Source organism: Lissotriton vulgaris, chromosome 6 (genome assembly GCF_964263255.1).
Source record: "Lissotriton vulgaris chromosome 6, aLisVul1.2, whole genome shotgun sequence".
In the NCBI taxonomy this organism is placed as follows: domain Eukaryota; kingdom Metazoa; phylum Chordata; class Amphibia; order Caudata; family Salamandridae; genus Lissotriton; species Lissotriton vulgaris.
The window spans coordinates 1,093,177,567-1,093,201,376 of NC_141694.1; positions in this window are offsets into that span (position 1 = coordinate 1,093,177,567).

Here is a 23,810-nt window from a genome sequence, read left to right on the forward strand (position 1 = left end):
GGTTTTAGAACTCGATTTCGCGTTGCAGCAAGACCAAGACTCGCCCAAACGAGACTCCTGGATTTGGCATAGAGACTTGCTGAAGACAATCGATCAGAACATTCGTAAGCTCCGATTTCTCGATGCGACAACATCTTCAGACTGAAACTGTACAACTTCTTGCTGAGGCTCTTTTCATGGGAAATGTCCTCCCACATATCCTTCAGTTCGGTCTTTTCTTTTTTGGTGATGTAAGATGTCACATACCGAGCCACAGCCATACAGTTGTCAGCCACAAACTGTATATCCATGTTGGCATTCCACATGGACAAAATCACTGGGTTGTAGTCATTGATGTACTTGGACTCTTCGTTCCTTTTCAAATTGTATGTATTCTTGGGTGATTTCCTCGTCACATTATGTCGCAGCGAAGACATCAAACTGTTCACTCTTCCTTTAGAAATCACCGGTCGTGGAAAGTTGAAACGACATTTGGTGTAGAACTTGTCCTTGTTTCTGAATTTACGACGACAGTACTTTCCACAACGATGGCTTTGGAAACGTAGAACTTGTTCTCTTAGACTTTTCTTCTCCGTTGCGTTTGGAACAGCACACGTAGAATACTGTTCGATGAAATTCATCACTAAGTCATCCGGATCTGTTCCAAATTTAGGTGCATCCTTGATCCACAGCAACATATGTATATGAGGGGCACCTCTTGCTTGGTACTCCTTTCTCCAGAAGAAATCCAACACCTCTCCAAGAGGTGGATTCTTTTTATTTGTGATGAAAGACATCATAGCTTCAAATCTATGATTGAAGTACCTGCATACATTCACAGGATCCAAAGAACACAGTTCTCCAGGTGTCTTGAATTCAATGTTTTCAATATTTCCATTTGCCTCTCGTAGAAATTCAAGTAAGTCATCCCAGCCATACTCGGCACAGCTCAGAGTGAGGAACCATGTCGGAGTTCCTAAGTTCCTCAGCATACATTTTAAGTCACCATGACGACGGTACCAGTACTCATTAGTACCACGCTGACACGCCATGAGATTAATTAAGTGAGAATCCAAAATACTGTCTTGGACATTGACTTTATGCATAAAGTCACTTGCCGAGATGTTTCGCATCTGTATACCACTTTTTAAGATGTGGTTCACTGCATATGACAGTCCAGACAGATCGCTTTCAAACAGGAGATGAAACAAATAGGGAATGCATTGCCGAAACCTAGGATCTTCTGCATACAATCGTAAAGTCCGGTATTCAGACGCAGGAATTTCACGAGGTCGCTCATCATATCTTCCTCCTTGACCTGTGGGAAATAGCTGTGGGAAACACCGAGCTTCCAAACTTTCCTCCCAAACACTAATGGGACTCCCTTTGGCTTGTTTCATTTGAAACAACTCAATAGCATTCCCCATCACTTCCTTGGAATGCAAAGGATGAACACTATAATGTTCATATATTTCTTCACTTTTAGAGGCCTCTACTTTCTCAATTTGGCCAGCACACAAATCGCTATCCTCTTCATCACTTACTTCCTCTTCTGCAACATATACATTCTTATAGTACTTATTATTTTTCTTCAAATACACTGTTGCCTTTTTGACTTTCCTAACATCCACTAAATCTTGCCATATTTTCTTATTCTTTGTCGGAACCCCATTAACCAAGATAACCAGAGGTTCCTCTTCCACTTTTTCTATTCCAATTGTGTTAATGTTTTTGTTCAAATCTAGAGGCAAATAAACAACTCTTCCCTTTAATCCTCTCTGTAAATCTGCTGGAGGCAACTTCCCTGTCTTTGGCTCCATTCTTACAATAGCCTGAAAGGGATGGATACTTTGAATCAAAATAGATTCATAAGTATTTAAATCCTTCAATTCAGAAGGAATCTCAACCAATTCCAGATTATTATGAACTGCCCTAGCAGGCATCTGGTTTTGGTTTAATTTATTACAACAATAAGTACACACACGTTGATCCGATCCCAAATCAAAATAATTTTCTACCATCAAGTATGTGGCTAAATCCTTCCATTCACTATTATTTTCCCTTTCACTTTTTGCATATAAATCCACTACCTTAGTCTGATTCTTATAATAAGTGCGTCGACAACATACACAAGTGAAATTAGGCCTCTCACTTGATTTCATCTGAAACGTGGCAATTTCCTTCTGAAAATTATCTGTACTGGAAACCTGTACATTATCTTCCACATTACCCTCTACTTCAGGGTCAATTTGAACATTCTCATCTTTACTACCAAAGTAACAAAACTCAATTTCTTCACAAAGATTCTTCACATCTATTTCAGAACCATGCAAAAGAGCAGCACATAACTGTTTAAGCATAATTGCTGGACTCTTAGCATAATACAACATTCTCACTAATTTTCTCACTTTATTATGATGCACTGCTAGCATCCTGAAATGATGAAAAACACTCTGGCATACTCTCCTGGAAAGACAAGCCAGTGAATGACCACGCAAACCTGTCATTTGTCTCACTCTGCAAGGATCTAAATCTTGCAACAACTTCATTTTCTGCTTCAAACTTTTCTTATTAAATGTCCGTATAAAATCACAAAGCAAATTGATGGAAACCTGTCGCACACTGCAAATAGAACTACACTTCCAAATGTACACAGGACCCTTAGGACGTCTTCCTAAAACCTCATCACTTAGCGCCTCTTCTGTCTCTGTTGTCACAAGTTGTTCTTTTTCAACTGGACAACCATCCTTCACTTCATAAGCTCGACCACTGATGTCAACTGCATGCACCAAATCATTATCCTGAAAATAAGTCTCCTCATTAAAAAATGCCTCAGAACTTGAACTATGCATCCATTCTCCAGAAAAAACTTCACAAAAGTTAGTACGATTTACTACTCTCTTCCATCTACTTTTTGTTTTGAAATCAGAAATTACCTTGCTTAGTTTCCTAATTCTATTGATTACCAAAATAAACAACTTTCGCTTGATTTCAAAAGCATGATCAATAATTTTCTCTACATTTTTCTTCTTCCTATAAAATGCCGCTTTCTGTTGGCCTTTCTTTTTAATATTTTTCAATAAATTAACTAATATCCTATTACGGAACATTCGTTGTCGAATGTCCCTAAACTGTTGTTTCCTTCTACTATCATGCACAGAGTTATCTCTTCCTCTACCAGTAACATTTGTGATGGGTCTCTCCTTTCCATTTAAATTACTTCTCTTTTTGTGAACAGACACATTTTTTTGAGCAAAATTTTTTTTACTACAAATATTTCTTAAGAATGATTTCGTGCTCTTACCCGGACCTTTCTTGGTGTTTTGACAAGTATTTGGGGAAGAGGACTGCTGCAATAAAACATCATCCTGCTGTCTTTGACGTTTTCTAGCCTTTCGTATTCGACTTCTGGAAGGCATTTTCCAAACTATGAAAGAATCTGCAGTTGAATCTGTGAAAAAATATAATATAAAATGTTATTAACCACTATTACCAAACAGTAAATAAATAACAGTCATCTAAAACTTAATGCCGTACTAATTATTTAACATAGCAAATATTTTCCACCAGCACTGCATCACAAAAATGACACTCAATGGTACAAAACAGGCATACAACACTCATAAATCACTCCCTAATATTTTAAATCATTAATTCAGGATGACGATAAGATGTAGCCTATCTAAAGGTTTGTTTAGGCCCAGATCTTTGGACTGGGGTGAATGTGTGTCATTGATCCACATTCAGTCCATCACCTGTTTTGTTTATTTGAGGTGAGGCCAACACATGGTTGCAGATAAGATTTTCACTGAAAAAAAACCAAGGTAAAAAAACATGTGAAGGCCTACCAATGAAGTAAATCATTAAATGAAAACCAATACATTTCTGGAAATATGCACTACTAGTGCTTCATAAGATGTTTTGGATCATATTTATAAGTTATTTGAGTATCTAGTATGCTATTTTACATTCTTCATGGTGCAAATTTATTGTAAATACGCTCCCACCTGCGGTTGGCAAATTTAGATTTTGATTATGGGAGTTAGATAGGCATGTTAATAATTTCCCAAAAATGGTATATAACCCCAAACAACCTTTGAAGCAAATGCTCTTAGCCATGTTATCCACCTCCCATTGGATAACATGGCTAAGAAGTGCTTGCAAATGTGATAAAAAAAGGCCTGCAATGCATGAATAACGCAGAAAAATCAGCGATATTCATGCATTTTCCAACAAATGCTCTTAGCCATGTTATCCACTTCCTATTAAATAACATGGCTAAGAACTGCTCAGGGCACCATGAGGAACGCTTTCCATTTAAAAAGGGAAAAATAACATCAAAGACACTAAAATGCCTTCTAAATATGAACCCAAACAACCTATGAAGCAATGTGGAAAAAACTGCCGCAATGCATGAATATAGCAGAAAAATCAGCGATATTCATGCATTTTCCAGCAAATGCTCTTAGCCATGTTATCCACTTCCAATTAAATAACATGGCTAAGAACTGCTCAGGGCCCCATGAGGAACGCTTTCCATTTAAAAAGGGAAAAATAACATCAAAGACACTAAAATGCCTTCTAAATATGAACCCAAACAACCTATGAAGCAATGTGAAAAAAAACGGCCACAATGCATGAATATAGCAGAAAAATCAGCGATATTCATGCATTTTCCAGCAAATGCTCTTAGCCATGTGATCCACTTCCTATTAAATAACATGGCTAAGAACTGCTCAGGGCCCCATGAGGAACGCTTTCCATTTAAAAAGGGAAAAATAACATCAAAGACACTAAAATGCCTTCTAAATATGAACCCAAACAACCTATGAAACAATGTGAAAAAAAACGGCCACAATGCATGAATATAGCAAAAAAATCAGCGATATTCATGCATTTCCCAGAAAATGCTCTTAGCCATGTTATCCACTTCCTATTAAATAACATGGCTAAGAACTGCTCAGGGCCCCATGATGAACGCTTTCCATTTAAAAAGGGAAAAATAACATCAAAGACACTAAAATGCCTTCTAAATATGAACCCAAACAACCTATGAAGCAATGTGAAAAAAAACGGCCACAATGCATGAATATAGCAGAAAAATCAGCGATATTCATGCATTTTCCAGCAAATGCTCTTAGCCATGTTATCCACTTCCTATTAAATAACATGGCTAAGAACTGCTCAGGGCCCCATGAGGAACGCTTTCCATTTAAAAAGGGAAAAATAACTTCAAAGACACTAAAATGCCTTCTAAATATGACCCCAAACAACCTATGAAGCTCTAACAGTACATATCCTGAAATTTAATTCATTTCAAAATTCGTTTTTAAACACAGCATATAAATCAATTGTATACCTGCATTCATGAAGAAATGACTAAAAATGTCCTTGAGACACATGAAAGTGTTTTCTGGAATGCCCTAGCACCATTTTTGGGACACTATTAACATGGCTAGGTAACTCCCATAATCAAAATCTAAATTTGCCAAGCACAAGTGGGAGCGTATTTACAAGACACTTGTCCCATGAGGAACACTTTACATTTTAAAAGGCGAACACAACATCTTAGACACTCAAATACCTTATAAATATGGCCCAAAACAACCTATGAAGCTCTAGCAGTACATATCCAGAAATGTAATTGATTTCTTAAATCGTTTTTAAAAGCAACATATCTGTTTCAGCTTACATAACAGACCATGAAATGGCCTCCATGTATTACAATATCTTGTGTAACTGCATGCCAGAATGTTACACCAAATATGCAATTATAATTTCTCTTTGAAACTAATTCTATTAGTATATCACTAGAGACAAAACCACATTTTAAAAACACAGCTTTCTTCATCATTTTCTCCTTAAATCATACTATTCTCTATCTAAATTAAATAAATCTTTTCTCACCTTAGCAAATATTTTTTGAGTTTTGAAAACAGTCTCAGAAATACACCAAATTGTCTTCAGCAGAAGAAAAAGGATGCACTCCAAAGGCTGCAGCTATTGAAAGCACAGAAATACAGATATTCTTTTCACATATCTCTCATATTAGCCAATCATACCTCTTCCCTCACTTTTTTCAAATCAAAACCCTTCCCCCCTCTGCCCTGTCTGCCTTGTTTCCATAGCAACCACCTCCTGGAAGACCTCTCATGTTTGCAAATTCACACAACAATGTTTCAATTGAACTCTGAACTCTCAGTGCACCTGCGTATCCAGTGCAATCTTTCATTAAATGTTTCTTCCTTGACCATTCAAATTACATCTTTCAAAGAACACATCCATGCACCCTAACTTTCTGTTTTCAGAAATGGAAATGCACCAATCACTGCTAATGAATCATTAGCATTGTAAATCCACTGTTTTTTTTCTTTAGAAACTCCTACTGTTTCAACTGCCCTTTCATTACCACACTTCATCTGACTGCAGAACAACCTTCTTCCACCATGTTTAACGTCTGGATTGTTGGACATAGTTACATCCACTGGGCTCAAAGGTATGCTGAGAGCAGAAATTTACACAACCTCAATTTACAAGATGTGGAAATTAAGTGGTTGGGCCAAAGAGGATTAAAATGTCACCAATTGATACCATTGGTGAAAACCTTTATGCATTTGCCAAAACCTGACCTGTTAATAGTGCACTGTGGAGGTAATGATTTGGGCACTTTGACAGGGGTAGGTCTGGAAATGCTTTTAAAGGACACCTTGGAGCAATTAATGGCACTTTTTCCTCAAACTGCCTTGGTATATTCCAATATATGCCAAAGACAGAAATGGAGGTGGTCCAACCAATTTTGTCCACAAATTGAGAAAGCGAGGAAGCATGTAAACAAATCTGTTTCAGCTTACATGAGAGACCATGGAATGGGCTCTCTGTACAACAATAACTTGCGTTACTACATGCAAGATATCTACAGAGGAGATGGAGTTCACTTCTCAGATGAGGGCAACAGAATTTTCATTCTGAATTTAAGACTGTGCATTGGTACCTACTTATAAGTACCTAAATGTACCATAAACCCAAAAGCTCTTCTCAGAGCTACCCTACATCTGATCACTCACAATTATTATTTTTCTCTAACTTTTTTCACTAATTTTCCACAAAATTCGCTCCCCGGAGCGCTACCCGGTTCGCTAACCGAAAGCTAACCTCGCGGAATTTTAAAAAAAAAAAAAAAAATTTCCGCACATATAAGCCTCCTCAGCCACGCTCAGAAAACCTAGGGGGTCAAGATAAGTCTACCATGACCCCTTCTACCCATTCTAAACATTATTTGCCCTCCATCTTGTATCTTAATGCGAACGAAACACAAAATGGTGGACTCCCGTGACGCTTAAGGTTCGCTAACCGGGCAGCTTCCCGGAAAGCGGTCCTAAAAAAAGGCGGGAAAGTAATTTACAGAAAAACGACTAGAGACACTCTCACCAAATATAGATTAGCTCATACTACATAACAATCCCTTCCATTCTCACAAATTTCATTGAAATTCCATTTAGCCATTTAGCCTGTAGACCTCTCCAAGTACCGTGAGGTAAATTACTTCACAAAACACATCTGAATTGTTGGAATTGACAACCAATGAAAATGTTACTTTCATTTTCTACTTTTATTACCTGACATTTAATTGGTTATATACCTGTATATATATAAAGGGAGAGAAGGAAACACAGCCATTTTGACTACTACTTCTTGTTGTACCTCCTATTTCAATAGCTTCAAAAAACTTCAACTTCTTTGTGAAGGTAAGTTATAATTTAATATATTGTGCACTATGACTTAATATAGTAGACTTTTTCTGCTACATATACACTATCCCTCTGTAGTAGTAATGTATTTAGATAGACTTCTCTGTTATAGTTATCAATGGAGTAAGGCTTGTCTTGGTTAAATCACATACACTTTTTTTTAGTCCTATTTCCACTCTCATACTATACACTGCCAAAAGATAAATTCACTGATAAAAACTGCCTATCTAAAATTAATCCCAACAGTGCCCTATCTCTACTAATATATATTTTTTTAATCCAAATTTCAGGCAAAATGGAAGGCGAGCAGCAAGTTTCATTTTCGATTGAACTGAAGGAGAGCAGCCAAGACAAACTTGATGACTTTATGGATGACAGTAGAGACCACGAACTTCTACAATGTGTTGAAGCAGTAGACAACTTGCTTCAAAATGAAAAACAATTACACCCTATAATAAATTATGACATTTCTGACAATGAAATGTTAGAAAATTTAATAAAGTATGAAACACAATCATAATAAAAAAAAAAATAAATAAAGAAAACAAAAAAAAACAAGAAAAACAACAAACAATTAACATACAGTATTAGAAAAGTCTTTCATTCTTTTATCCATAAAGTTCGCTGCCCAGAAAGCTATCCGGTTCGCGAACTTGGCGCTTACCACGCAAAAAAAAATTTTTTTTTTTGGACCCTCCTAGGCCCTTTTAAAACCTCCACATAAAACCTAGGGGGTCAACGAGGATCTACTATGCCCCCTTATGGTAATTTCCCCCTTTGTTTTGGCCTCCTCTTGTCTCTCGATCCTACCGAGAGACAAGATGGCGGCCGCTCCGGACTGTTTAGAATGTTGACAGACACCGGAGGGCCAATCAGCTTCTCATCGCAAAGTTCCGTTACGCGAAAGGTTCGCTAACCGGATAGCTGCCCGGAGCGCTGTTACAGATATATATCTTGATTTAAACGTTAATTTCTCAAAATCCACTGAAGCACATATATTGAGACCTAGCAAAGGCACATCAGGCTAACAGTCCCTACAATTTTGCCAAGTTTCGTGAAAATCCATTCAGCCGTTCGGGCTAAAAGTGAGTCCAACCGCCCTATGGAAATTAACATGGGAAAAAGGCGTTTTGGGACCCCCCTTTTTTCTCGGCCCCCCTCCACAAAACCCCCCCAAATTTTCAAGGTCTGCTCAGAAACAAAATGTGCCATTTTCCTGAAAATTTCAGCCAATTCCGTCCACAAACGCAAAAGTTATTAGGCATAGAATTTTCAGAAATCCCATAGGGAAAAAATCCTAACTATATATACCTACTGGCGACCGCCAGTAGGTAATATATATATATATATATATATATATATATATATATATATATATATATATATATATATATATATATATATATATATATATATATATATTCACTGAAAAAACCATAGGTTATAGACCATATATAGTTAGGAATTCGCATTTACAAAACCTTATTTTACTCACACAAAACCATTGAAATTCCATATATAGTTAGTTGCACTAACTATATATCGCGCACCCGCAATCCACTGCTGATGCTGTCACGTATTACATCATTCATGACATGGTCAGTGACATCACTGATGACATCACTGATGACATCTCAAATGACATCACTGATGACATCTCAAATGACATCACTGATGACATCTCAAATGACATCACTGATGACATCACTGATGACATCTCATTTGACATTACTGATCACATCACTGATGATATCATTCATGTGATAATACGATGAACCTCTTCAGACTCTAATATAACCTTAGATACAATCAGTGTAAACAGACACTCACAGACTGTCACTCATCCATGGTGTTACTCACACACCTAGTCAGTCATGCAAAGAATCAATCACACCTCCATTTCCTCAACTATACAGTTATACAAACTTTACTTATTCAAACATATACTAACACATATTTACTCTCTTATACAATCCCTGATACAAGTTCACAATGATCCATACAGCCACTCACACATTCACTGGCTCTTATGCACAGTTATTTATATATGTCAACTCTCACATGTACTGTGTTTTACATATGTACTTACTTTGAGATGTAGCACTGAGATATCCATTCACTCACCAATACACTCATGCACACAGTCAACCGCCCATACAGCTGTTTCCACATGCACTTTTGAAACCATACATCTAGTGAATCAACTGCTCACACATCTATGCACAGAGTCATACACCTCCCAGCCACCCACACACACACTCAGTCTCCCATACAAATACTTGGGCAACCAATCAATAACCCATATAGTTACTCATATAGCTACTTATCAACACATGCAACAGTTTACAGAACAACAGACATAATGATGCACAAATTAAGACAGTTTAGTCACTAACCCATGCACTCAGTGAGACACATTTAATCACTCACTCATACAGTCAGTCATGCACCTACTAAATCCTTCATCCAGACACGTATACATCCACTCATTCTTCAATATGTAAGACATATTTTAACTTTACAGAAACATACAGTCACTGGATGTTGTCATCAGTGATGTCATCAGTGATGTCATTTGAGATGTCATCAGTGATGTCATCAGTGATGTCACTGACCATGTCATGAATGATGTAATATGTGACATCATCAGCAGTGGATTGCGGGTGCCCGATATATAGTTAGTGCAACTAACTATATATGGAATTTCAATGGTTTTGTGTGAGTAAAATAAGGTTTTGTAAATGCGAATTCCTAACTATATATGGTCTATAACCTATGGTTTTTTCAGTGAATTTTCAAGGTTTTGTAAATGCTAATTCCTAACTATATATGGTCTATAACCTATGTTTTTTTCAGTGAATTTTCAAGGTTTTGTAAATGCTAATTCCTAACTATATATGGTCTATAACCTATGGTTTTTTCAGTGAATATATATATATATACATACATATATAAACATATATCATCTGTATATCTATATAAATACAAACATAAATGCATGCATACATATACTTATATGCATACAGATGCATGTTATTTACATGAAAGTTGAAAAAACACTAATAAAAGCAAAGCTAAAAAGCCACCTCATTACAAACAGAATGGCTTTAACTTAAACGAGGGCGAGATCTATTGCATTTTCAATGCTTGTTTACTTTGGTTCCATCAAGAAGGCATTCAGATGTGTCACACGTTTGCCATAAATTCTGAATGTTAGCACTCTAGTTGCACATTAGATCACTGTAGTAAAGCTACTGCTCACCAGGGACATCTGCTGCTGGTATTCAAAGTGCATGTTTCAGTCTGCATGTCAGAATTTTTTTTAATGAAATAGAAGAGGATTTGAGAAGTCACTCAAAATGATCCCTAATGTTTCTTTCTGAAGCACTAATCATACTTTCTATGGCAAAATCAACCCCCTCATGTTGTTCCTTTTTAAATTGAGTGTTTTCAGACTTACCACTTCATTCCAATCAAGATGGCTTCTGGTGTGCCATACTTTTGTCATAAGTAAGACTGTTAGCGCTCTAGTTGTTCTTTAGAACACTCTGGGACATTCTGTCATTGGGCTATACTTGGGGTACATCTGGGTGATATTTGGGCTACATTTAGGCTCTTTTGTCTCTGGTGGCCATCTTGGGAGACTGTATGTCAGAATTTTTTAATGAAATTGAAGAGGGTTTGAGAAGTCACTCAAAATGTGCCCTAATTTTTCGTTCTGCAGCACTAATCATAATTAATATGGCAAAATATACCCCCTCATTTTGTTCCTTTTTAAAGTAAATGTTTTAAGAGTTACCACTTTATTCCAATCAAGATGGCTTCAGGTGTGCCATACCTTTGTCATAAGTAGGACTGTTAGCGCTCTAGTTATTCTTTAGAACACTCTGGGACATTCTGTCATTGGGCTATACTTGGGCTACATCTGGGTGATATTTGGGCTACATTTGGGCTCTTTTGTCTCTGGTGGCCATTTTGGGAGACTGCATGTCAGAATTTTTTAATGAAATAGAAGAGGATTTGAAAAGTCACTCAAAATGTGCCCTAATTTTTCTTTCTGCAGCACTAATAATACCTTCTATTGCATAATATACCCCCTCATTTTGTTCCTTTTTAAATTAAATGTTTTAAGAGTTACCACTTTATTCCCATCACGATGGCTCCAGGTGTGCTATACCTTTGTAATAAGTAGGACTGTTAGCGCTCTAGTTGTTCTTTAGAACACTCTGGGACATTCTGTCATTGGGCTATACTTGGGCTACATCTGGGTGATATTTGGGCTACATTTGGGCTCTTTTGTCTCTGGTGGCCATTTTGGGAGACTGCATGTCAGAATGTTTTAATGAAATAGAAAAGGATTTGAGAAGTCACTCAAAATGTGCCCTAATTTTTCATTCTGCAGCACTAATCATACTTTCTATGGCAAAATATACCCCCTCATGTTGTTTCTTTTTAAATTAAATGTTTTAAGAGTTACCACTTTATTCCAATCAAGATGGCTTCAGGTGTGCCATACCTTTGTAATAAGTAGGACTGTTAGCGCTCTAGTTGTTCTTTAGAACACTCTGGGACATTCTGTCATTGGGCTATACTTGGGCTACATCTGGGTGATATTTGGGCTACATTTGGGCTCTTTTGTCTCTGGTGGCCATTTTGGGAGACTGCATGTCAGACTGTTTTAATGAAATAGAAAAGGATTTGAGAAGTCACTCAAAATGTGCCCTCATTTTTCATTCTGAAGCACTAATCATACTTTCTATGGCAAAATATACCCCCTCATGTTGTTTCTTTTTAAATTAAATGTTTTAAGAGTTACCACTTTATTCCAATCAAGATGGCTTCAGGTGTGCCATACCTTTGTAATAAGTAGGACTGTTAGCGCTCTAGTTGTTCTTTAGAACACTCTAGGAGGCTGCAGTAGAACACAGAGGAATCAACTGACAGTCTCTGTCCTTGTTGGATGTACATGTTTTACTGAGAATGTCAGACTTCATTTTCACATGACTGAGAAAGATAATGTGAATTTACAGAAAATATGCTTTCAGTTTAGCTTATAGATCCCCTTCCAAACCACTGTGGGAAAATCATGAGATATTAGTTTTCTTTCAAACAATATTCATGATATCACAGCAGAAGTTTTTTCACATGGTAAAATCACCTTAAAACCCACCACATTCCTAAAACGAGTATGGTACCATCAACAAATGATTTATAATGTAACTAAAGTCCTAAAACCCTCTATTAACTACAATGCTTTTTAATGAGGTGCTATCATGTATATTGGTCCCAAGATGGCTGCCAACACTTCTTGGATGAAGTGCTGACAGCCAATCAGATCAGATGTGTGGTTAGGCTCCGCCCAGATATATATCTTTTTTTGAACCTAAATTACTCAAAATCCACTGGAGCACATATATTGAGACCTAGCAAAGGCACATCGGGCTAACAGTCCCTACAATTTTGCCAAGTTTCGTGCAAATCCATTCAGCCGTTCGAGCTAAAAGTGAGGCCAACCGCCCTATGGAAATTAACATGGGAAAAACGCGTTTTGGGACACCCCTTTTTTCTCGGCCCCCCCTTGATGAACCCCCCCCAAATTATCAGGGGCTGCTCAGAAACAAAATGTTCCATTTTCCTGAGAATTTCAGCCAATTCCGTCCACAAACGCCAAAGTTATTAGACATAGAATTTTCAAAAATCCCATAGAGAAAAAATCCTAACTATATATACCTACTGGCGACCGCCAGTAGGTAATGTATATATATACATATATATATTACGTACACAATTGTCCGGTTGCTCCTGGCGTCTAAGTCGGTTGCGATCCTGCGTGGGTGCCGGTCACCCAAAGTAATTTCTCACAAAGTTTCCCCTCTCAAGAAGAAGACAACGCAGGATACTTCTGGATGCTTCAAAGGTGTTTAATAAGGCAAAAGTGGCAACTGCCTACCGACGCGTTTCGCCAGTTACGGCTTGGTCACGGTAAAGCTGTTAAAGTGACTGTGCTATTTACATACATTTACACGAGCAGCGAAGTAGGACTAAATTCCACAACAAAATAATAGTGGCAGACATTTTAAACTAGTCATTTGCGTAAGTCCGATAAATGATCATCCTTAATTGTATCTTTACACAGTTTGACGTGCATCACACTCAATAAGTGGAATGAAAATAAGGTTATGAAAATATTTCATCCATGTCTATTATATATATTGGGACACGCCAAAACGCAACACCCTACCTGGGAGACCTTGGAGCCAGCAGAGTTGTTGTACCAGCCTGCCCTTCCCCTTGAGGGTCCCGCCGTCTCCCGCTACTGCTCGCCGCACCCGCGGTGAGAGGCGAGGGGCAGGAGGAGCTGACTGCCTGCCGGGGGCCAACAGGAGGAGGAGGATCACAGGAGGCAGCAGGGGGAGCGCGTAGGCAGGGACTCGGAAGACCAGGAGTCCCTGCGCTGCACAGGTGTGCACAGCCGGGCCCCCAGCGAGACAAGCCCACCACCCCATACCAACTGAAAAGGCGTGTGCTCCTCTCCCTTGGCGGGACACGCCAAAATGCAACACCTTACCTGGGAGACCTGGGAGCCAGCGGAGTTGTTGTACCAGCCTGCCCTTCCCCTTTCAGGTCCCGCTGTCTCCCGCTACTGCTCGCCACACCCGCTTCGCGGGTGCCGCTTCGCGGTGAGAGGCGAGGGGCAGGAGGAGCTGACTGCCTGCCGGGGGCCAACAGGAGGAGGAGGATCACAGGAGGCAGCAGGGGGAGCGTGTAGGCAGGGACTCGGAAGACCAGAAGTCCCTGCGCTGCACAGGTGTGCACGGCGGCGCCCCCAGCGAGACACGCCCACCACGCCTGCAACGCCCCTTATTTAACATCACGCCGGATGCTCGGCGGGACGCGAGCGGGACGCCGAGCGAAGCCCGAGCAAAGGGCGGGCAGTCTGTGGCAGTCAGGGTCTGACAGAGGCTGGGCTGGGCCACGTCCCTAACATCTTGCCTGTGGACCTGGTAGGTCTTGTGACTGTGGCATAGAGAAGTTTACCCTATTATGTCTACCCGCTCTGGAAAATTGCTCAGGTGTGGGGGAGAGGGTGGAGCTGCTGGGAGCTCTACAATAGGAACTATGGACCGTTTCATGACTAGAGTAGCAGCGGTCATTGAGAAGGAAATCGTGATGACCGAACGTCGCCTCTCTGAGGTCTTATTACCAGCTAGACGCTCCTCCCTGGGTGCTGTGGCCCAGGCCTTGTCCCCAACTTCTGGACGATCTCCACCTCTCCACCCCTTAGATGCCCCAGTGCAGCCGCGGTTGTCAGCGATAGGAGCAAGTATAGATAGACTAGAGAATCTTGCTGACCTATTGCCTGTGGTGGTTGGTATTGAGGCGGCGGGGGAAACGATTTCTCAACCTTTACCATCCCCTGCCATCAGCCAGACTTCTCCTCCGTTACATCAGGCTCCTCCTACGGAGCCGCTGCCTCCCGGCCTGTTCCAAGGCACCACAAAACAGGCGAAAAGGAAAAGGGTTATGAGCTCCCGTAAAGGCAGTCACACCACACTCCATAAGCGTCCAAGAAAGCAGGGGCAAAGGGGTTGTGGGTCTAAGGCAGAGGATGGCCTAGCTCCAGCTCCTAATGGCAGGGCTGGGGAGCCTCCTGTTGCGGTAACAACTTCTGACACTTTGCTTGTACCTCACAATGCCCATGATAAAGTAGCCATCCCCCTAGAACCAGTTTCTCTCAAAATAATCACGGACTTGATTAATAGTCATTTGGTCCCGTTAATGGATCAACTCAAGGGTTTGGGGGCGAGAGTGGATAAATTCGAACAATCCACCTTTGATAACTTCTTCTCACTTAAGACTCTTATTGAACATCAGTCTAGAGTAAGTTAGCATTCTGCGGGTAGCAAGATGGGAAAAGGATTGCCTGTAGTTCCTGTCCCAGTGCAGGTCGTCCCAATGTCAAACCCTCTTCCTGACGTAGCACCCTGCAGGGACTCATCTTTAGCCCCCCTGGTCCCTCCCACTTCTAAGCCAGGTCCTGTCCCTCATACTTCCCATACAAAAACAAAGCCCCCCCTGGTCTCTAAAAACCAGCTTAAGAAAACAGCTCAGGTAAAGACATCGGCAGGTGTGGGTTTGGTTAAGAGTAGCAAAACTGCCCAGCCGAGTGTCAATGGCAAGGGGGTTGGGGCACCACCACCAGCTAAGGTCGATAGATGCACCTTGGCATCTGACGCTACTGTAGTTGCTCTCCCAAAGGCCACCCCTCGGTGCCCTCAGGTTAATCTACCTCCCGATTGTCATTCCTATGTCGTAGTGCTTGTTAACGTCCCACCACTGAAGGCAAACCAGATTGAGACCCACCAGGCCCTATAAAATAAGAGTCTCCACTGGTTAAAAACTAACAAACCACTTCCAGCAGGTGTGGACGGATTAATCCTTAGTGTCCGCAGGGTAGGTTGGGTGGGACAGGGTAAAAAGGGACTGGAGGGAGATTGCATTATCATTAATTTCCAGGACAATAGAGTGGTGAAGATAATCTGTGGTCAAAACCAAGAGGTGGATGGTCCTGGTGTTAGAGTAGTGGATCTGACCTATTTTTACCAGAGGCCCGTTCCTTACTTTTTCAGGCCTGTCATCAGGGAGACTTGCTACGGCCCTAGCGGAGGCCCAGGCTGTTCTGTGGCGCCCCAGTTTTATCCCCAAGCTGGGTGGCCGGAGATGATCTGGGGCTCCAGGGGCTACTGACTTGAGGGTAAGGGTGGGACGATAGAGGGGGAATTGAGAGAGTCTCCACCCCCTATCTTAGTGCAGTCCTTATCCCCATCCCCAATCAAAACTCACTCCACACTACTCGATGTCGGGGGAATGATTGAGACCCAAGAAACCACAGGTGTATGCGGAACACCGGTGGACCCGCAAGACCCGGCCACCCGTCACGACCTTGTATCCAGTGGCGTCCCAGCTGTGACGGACCCAGTCTTTAAGGTCCTCAGCTGGAACGTTGCTGGAATTTCAAGGAAACTGAGATTGCCTGACTGGAATGCATTGGTGGACGAGCATTCCATATGCATTTTCCAGGAGACATGGAGCACGGAGCCCATTTATAAGGCGGGCTATTCGGCCTATTCTATCCCAGCAGTATGCTCAGAATCGGGGAGGGGACACCCCTCTGGTGGCCTCCTCATCTGGGTTGCTGCCTCATTGAACTGTAGGATAGTGGAGCATCAGACCGGTTGCCTGGACCTCCTTAACATTACCTTGAAGGATTTCAGGGGTCGTGCCTTTCTAAATATTTATAATATTTATGCACGAGGTACTAAGGGGGGAAGGCAGTCTCCAACAATTGCACTTTTGGAGGGCCTCTTAAGATCAACCCCATACAAGGCTTGCACCCTGGTAGCCGGTGATATTAACTGCACATTCGAGCCCTTAGGCCTCGGATGTTTCCCTGGACCAGGATGAAGAGGATGTTAGGAGGGGGATTCCCGCTTTAGAACTAGCTCCCATCAAGAGGTGGACTGAGGTGGCCCTGCAGGTGTATACCCTCAGTATCGAGTTCAACTTGAGGACCCTAAACGGGAGGACAGATTTGGACAAGGGGGGGCCCACACTTACAACAGGCCCAATCACACATTAAGAATTGATTACATCTTGTTTGATGTGTGTTTGTGGAACTCGGTGAGGGACATGCTTGTGGTCCCCTCAGTAGAGAGTGACCACAACCTACTTTCCCTCACTCTAGTCTCCTGGTGGTTAGCCGGTAGGGGAGATCCGGCTCCCTCCTCCACAATAGATCTGGGCGAGTCGCAAGTAGCACTTTGTGGGAGGCAAATAAAGTGGACGAAACTTGCCCTCTCTGAGGAAAAGGTTGCATCAATAACTCATCTTCTAGCCCCAGCACAATTAAATCTGGGGTCCACTACGGGAGGGGTGGGGGCGGCCTGTGGGGCTTTTTAGTGACCTTACTGAGGCCCTAACAAATCTGTTTACTGCTCAACCAACTAGATTAGGGTCCAAAGGAAGGAAAGCAAAAGTTAAGGGATGGTATACCCACACATGTAGGGTGATGAAGACTAGACTGGTAGAGGCAGTCAAATCCAAATCGCAATTTAAGACCAGGGAGGCCAGAAAGGCTTACTCCAGGACTATCCAAATCGCTAAGAAGGAATGGGAGGAGAAGTTCTGGGCAGACCTACTGGCTGCCAGCAAAAGTAAGGACACAAGAGGGTTTTGGAACCTGGTGGGCTACCGTAATAGACCCAGCGATACCCTGAGGACATGTAACATCCCTCCTCAGAATTGGTCAAAACACTTCGGGGCCTTATACGCACCGGTAGTAGGGCCCCTAAACGACCCAGCCCCTCTCATTGTCTCGTTAGGGGATGATACTTCTGGCCTTTTTACGGCACGGGAGGTAGAGAAAATTATTAAGTGGGTGGCACCACGGAAAGCAGCAGGACCGGATGGGCTTCCAGGAGACCTTTTGCGTGCATATCCATCTGACTGGGGCATTGTAATCTCTGCACTTCTAAATGACATCTTGAAGGGTGGCCCAGTACCAGACTCATGGAGAGGGGCGGTGGTCGTCCCTATCTATAAAAAGGGTTGCAGAGATAGCCCAGGGAATTACAGGCCAATTAGCCTGATCGACTCCATGCAAAAGGTAGCTGGAAAGGCAATTCTGGGAAGGATTCTCCACTGGGTGGACGAGAATAGAGTGCTATCTGATTTTCAGGCCGGATTCCGCTCAGGAACGGGCACTATTGAGCAGGTTTTCAGGGTAGCACTTTTAAAATGGAAGGTCGTGGAACTAGGCAAAGGCAGTCTTTACCTGGCCTTTATTGACCTGAAGACTGCCTTTGACCTGGTCCCTAGGGAGGAACTTTGGAGGGTACTACAGGGCCTGGGGATGCCCCTCTATATCTTGTCCCTACTTATTAAACTTCACACCAGCAACTATGCCCAGGTCCGTTGGGGGAAAAATGGGGAAACAACGGATAGGTTTCCGGTCTGTAGGGGTGTCAGACAGGGTTGCGTGCTAGCTCCCACACTCTTCTCGCTGTACGTCAACGGTGTGGTCGAGCATCTTCAGCAAGAACCAGCGGACGCACCCTGTTAGGGGGGAGTACGGATTCCTACTCTGCTGTTTGCAGACGATACTCTGCTCATTTCAAAGACTCCCCAGGGGCTACAGAAGCTATTGACCCGCTTCCAGGACTTTTGTCTATCCAGAGGTCTGGTAATCAATGTGGGCAAAACGAAATATCTGATTTTGCATCCTCCAAGGAATCTAGGACGCCCGCCTGTTTTGAACACTGTCCCCTTGGAGAAGGTTTCCGAATTTGATTACCTGGGCCTACGCATAACCGATAACATGAATTGGTCTTCCCATATTGACAAGATGGTCCTGATCCACAAAAAGGTAGGGGGTGTTCTGCTTAGGGAATTTCGAGCATCACTCAAACACTTTGTGAGACCTGCAATCGAGATTTACAAGGTCAGAGGCGTAACATCAGCTTTGTATGGGGCAGAGCTGTGGGGACACAGCAATTTGGAGTCCCTAGCTAAGGCTGAGAACAAGTTTTTGAAGGACCTCCTAGCTCTCCCCTCGAGCACTCCGACAGTCCCGGACCTCTTGGACATGGGTTGCAAGAGCATTAAAGATCAGGCTCGCCTTCGACCACTGCTCCTTTGTTCCTGCATATGGAGGGTCCCGGAGTTAAAAGCTTATGCCGACGGCTTGGCGGAGGTAATGAGCATGGGAGGCTGGGCCAAGATTAAGTGGCTGAGGGACACCAAAAACCTTTTGGGGGAGCTGGGCCTGGGGGACTGTTGGACTACAAAATCCGCTCCATCAAAGGCTGACCTCAAAAAACTTTATTGGGATTGGGTCTCTGGCCAGCTTATCGGGAACCCAAATCACTGCAACTCGACTGCAGCATTTTTGGAAATAAAGGATGTGTTAGCCTACGAACCCTACCTGGACTTAATCACCCTGCCAGTTGATAGGGCTTTGTATTTTAAGCTCAGGGTAGGTACCCTCCCGATCGGGGCCTTTGTGTCAAAATGGAAATCCGGTGTACATTTATCGCCCTACTGTGCCTTGTGTCCATCTAGGCCAGAAACGGTAGCACATATTTTCTTCGAGTGCCCGGACTATGTTAATCCTAGGAGATACTGGCTTAAACCTCTTTTTAGACGCTTGGGAACACGCTGGCATGTGGTTGCATTACGTATTTTATTGACCACCACCTCCCCTCCTATTGTTTGCGGTGTTTCCAAATTTTTAAAATGTTCATGGTTGATACGCTGCAAGAGATTGTCAATTTCAATTTAATTCATCTTTTAGTTAATTTATCTAGGGTTATATCCTATTTTACTGTCTTAGTATCCTAATGTTGGCATATCTACCTACTGTTTTGAAATGCTGTTTTATATGTATGTATGCTTTCAAGATATCTTGCATATCGAATAAAAGCCTTCAACCAAAATTATAATTCCTTCATAACATTGCAATAAAGCCCTTGTAGGCATAGTGCATTAATACCCGTTAGCGCAAATTAAGCTTAACATCAATATATTAAAGGCATTCATAATATCATTGTTCATTAACATGATTCTCAATCCAAATAATTACAAAATCAGCAACACCCCCGCCCAAGTGGTCATATATCATCAAAGGGCAATATCTTTGTTTCTAGGCATATCTTTCAAATAATCACAAATGTCTGTTCTTTTGTAATCTGCTTCATTCCCGCCCAAGTGGGCATATGAGTTCATAGGACTTGGATCAAGTGTAACCTCATTCATTCTTTCCAAGGGAGTGATGTCTTGATCATCCAGTGGTACCATACAATTTAGATGTCCTAAATGTGAAAACATACATGTGCTTGAGATATGAGGTGTTCTAGTGCAAAACATTTCTTAAAGGTACATTTTTAAAATGAGTGTCACATTAAAAACAGTTTACTTTATTGAAAGAAATATCTAAACTTCAGATCATTGGTCTCTTATTCACACTATGTGTACTGCTAGCTCTTCATTAGAATTCATACCTGTGGGTTGTAAAGTTTCGAAGTCAATGATAAATCTTGACTCCAGCACTCTTAACTGATGTAATCTGTCCCCACCTCTGATTGATTGTTTGACATAGTCTAACACCACATAGAATAACAAATTGTCATTTTGGCCATGATAGATTTTAAAATGTCTGGCAAGTGGATATTGCTCATTATTATTGGGGATTGCTCTTTTGTGTTCAAGCACTCTTATCTTTGCCCTGTGTATCGTGCTACCGATATAATACTTTTGACAGGGGCAAATGAGGCAATACACGCAATACTCTGTATTACAATCAAAGGGCCTTTTGATAGTGAAAACTCTGGTGCTGTTGGGTACTTTTATTGTCACACAGTTTTTGCTTCCCTTGCATGCCTTGCACTTCATACAACATTCAAAACCTCCTGTGATTTTATTGGACTTGCTTTCCGAGGCTGAAATTGCATTTATGCTTAGTTCATCCTTTAATGATTTACCTTTTCTGAAGGTGATTTCAGGAGTCTCATTTAGACATTGGCTCAAGTAATTATCTGTTTTTAAGATTGGCCAATTTTGTGCTAGGATTTTACGCACCTGAAAGGCCTGACCTGAATAGGTGGTAATGAACCTCACTGTGTTATTACTCTCCTCTGGTATTTTTTGTTTAGGTGTCAGTAATGCTATTCTCTCCAATTTATTCACTTTTTCAATTGCTAGATCAATGGTTTTCTTTTTGTAACCCCTTTCAATAAATCTGCCACTCATTAATTTTTTCTCCTTTTCAAACTCTTCAGTTGTACTGCTATTTCTTTTTGCTCTTAAATATTCCCCGTAGGGGATACTCTGAATTAGGCTGTGCGGGTGGGCACTTGTGGCAAATAACAGACTGTTGCCCGCTGTTGCTTTCCTATGGAGTTTTGTTACCAGCCTCTGATTCACGACTACTACCTCCACATCCAGGAATACTACCTTCTTTCTGCTAATGTGGGATGTCAGTTTGATGTTCCAGTCATTATCATTTAAGAAAGATATGAAAGCTTTAACACTTGGCTCGTCTCCTCTCCATATTAAAAAGATATCATCTATGAAACAAGTCCAAAGAATCACCTGTTCTCCTTGGAAGTCTCGGCTACTGGACACCTGCTCCTCCCACCAGCCCATGAATAAATTCGCGTAACTGGGGGCGAAGCAGGTGCCCATCACCGTGCCCTGTGTTTGCCTTTACAGTTTGTCATTGAAGAAGAAAAATTGTTGGTCAGACAGTAATGTCCCATCTCTATCAACATCTCAGTGTGTAACAATGTTTTTATAGATCTTGCCCGGAGGAAATGTCTCATAGCTTGGATGCCTAAGTCATGCTTAATCGATGTATACAAACTGGTTACATCTAATGTAACCAATAAAAATTCAGGTTCCCAAATTAGGTCATTAATCATGTTGAGGAAGTGCATTGTGTCTCTAAGGTATGCTGGAAGAGATACTACAAATGGTCTTAAAAAGAAGCCTATGTACTTAGATGTCATCTCTAATTGAGACCCCATTAATGACACAATAGGCCTGCCCGGTGGTGCTTTGGGATTTTTGTGGAGTTTAGGTAGGAGATACAGGATTGGAGTTTTGGGGTATTTACAACTCAAACTGTTAAATTCTCCCTTTTCCAAAATTCCATTTTCATACCATTGTAACAACATGTCATCAAATTTCACATAAGAGGCGGCTATCTCTTCTTGAGATGCCAGCTGATAACATACCCCATCATTAAGTTGGCGGAGACCCTCTTGTAAGTACTCATCTTTTCCCCAGACCACTACATTTCCACCTTTATCCGATTGCTGGATTACAATGGGCTTGTCACTCTTGAGGTTCTCTAATGCTTTCAACTGCGGTATAGTTAAATTGCATTTAGCCCAGTCTTTCTTGCAATAGCGTAGCTTTTTTAGATCTCTGATAACACTTTTCTCAAATACATCTATTGCATCACAGTGTATTACAGGTAAGAATGTAGACTTAGGCTTGAAGCCGCTTTTGCAAGGTTTATCAATAGTCATCTCTAAAGTGTCTAAATTCAATAAAGGATCATCATGGTGTTCAATGTCCTCATCTAATTCAGTGACAGTTTGTAGTGTTTCAATGTCAGATATACATAGGGTCCCCTGTGAGCTTGCTCCCAAGTCTATACCTCTATTTGGCGCGTGAAATTGAAACCACTTTTATAGTTTCAACTTACGCACGAAACAAAAGGTGTCTATACGTGTCTGTAAATAGTCCATGTTACGCATGGAACAAAAAGACAGTCCTAGCGCCAAAAGATCAATATCAGTTGTCGTCAACTCACGTTTTGATATATTGATCACCGTCATTTCATTCCTCTTCTGGCTCTGGTTACCATTGGACTGGCTTTGTTGGAATCTTCTTTTCCTTCTCCCCCTGGCTTTATTGTTCCTCTGAATCCTCTGGATCTGCCTCGAAATCCTCGTCCTCGGCCTCTCCGAAAAACCTGTTCGTCTTGTCCCATTTCTGGGTTTAGTTCGGCTTGGTTGAGCATTTGGAACTGTGTGATGAAATTAATCCTGCCACGTCCTCTTGCTGGAGTTTGTGATGTTCCTCTCCCAACCGATGCATCTGATGAATTACCATCTGATATATCACTTTCTTCTACAGTGGTGTTGACTGTCTCCACTGTCACGTTACCTCTTGTGTCTGAAGGATTAGTTTCACTCGCTTTTTTGAATAAATGGTCGTATTTTCTGTGAAACATTAGTGTTCTGCCGGATTGGTAATCTTTAAAGTCTCTCATGAATTTTCTTTATTTTTTACTGGTAATGTCTTATTCCAATTTGACCAACCGCCCTTCTAGTTTGGTCATAAATTCTTGAATTTTTTCTTGTGTGGTTAATTTAGCTACCTCCGTTAGTGCACTCTCAATTTGCTCCAGCAGTTTGGCTCTGTCCTTCAGGGCATATTTAATCAGTATCCGCATCATAGTTGTGGAGCATTCTTTGGAGTTTCCTGACCACTCCTCCAACATTTCGGGGTCTGGGT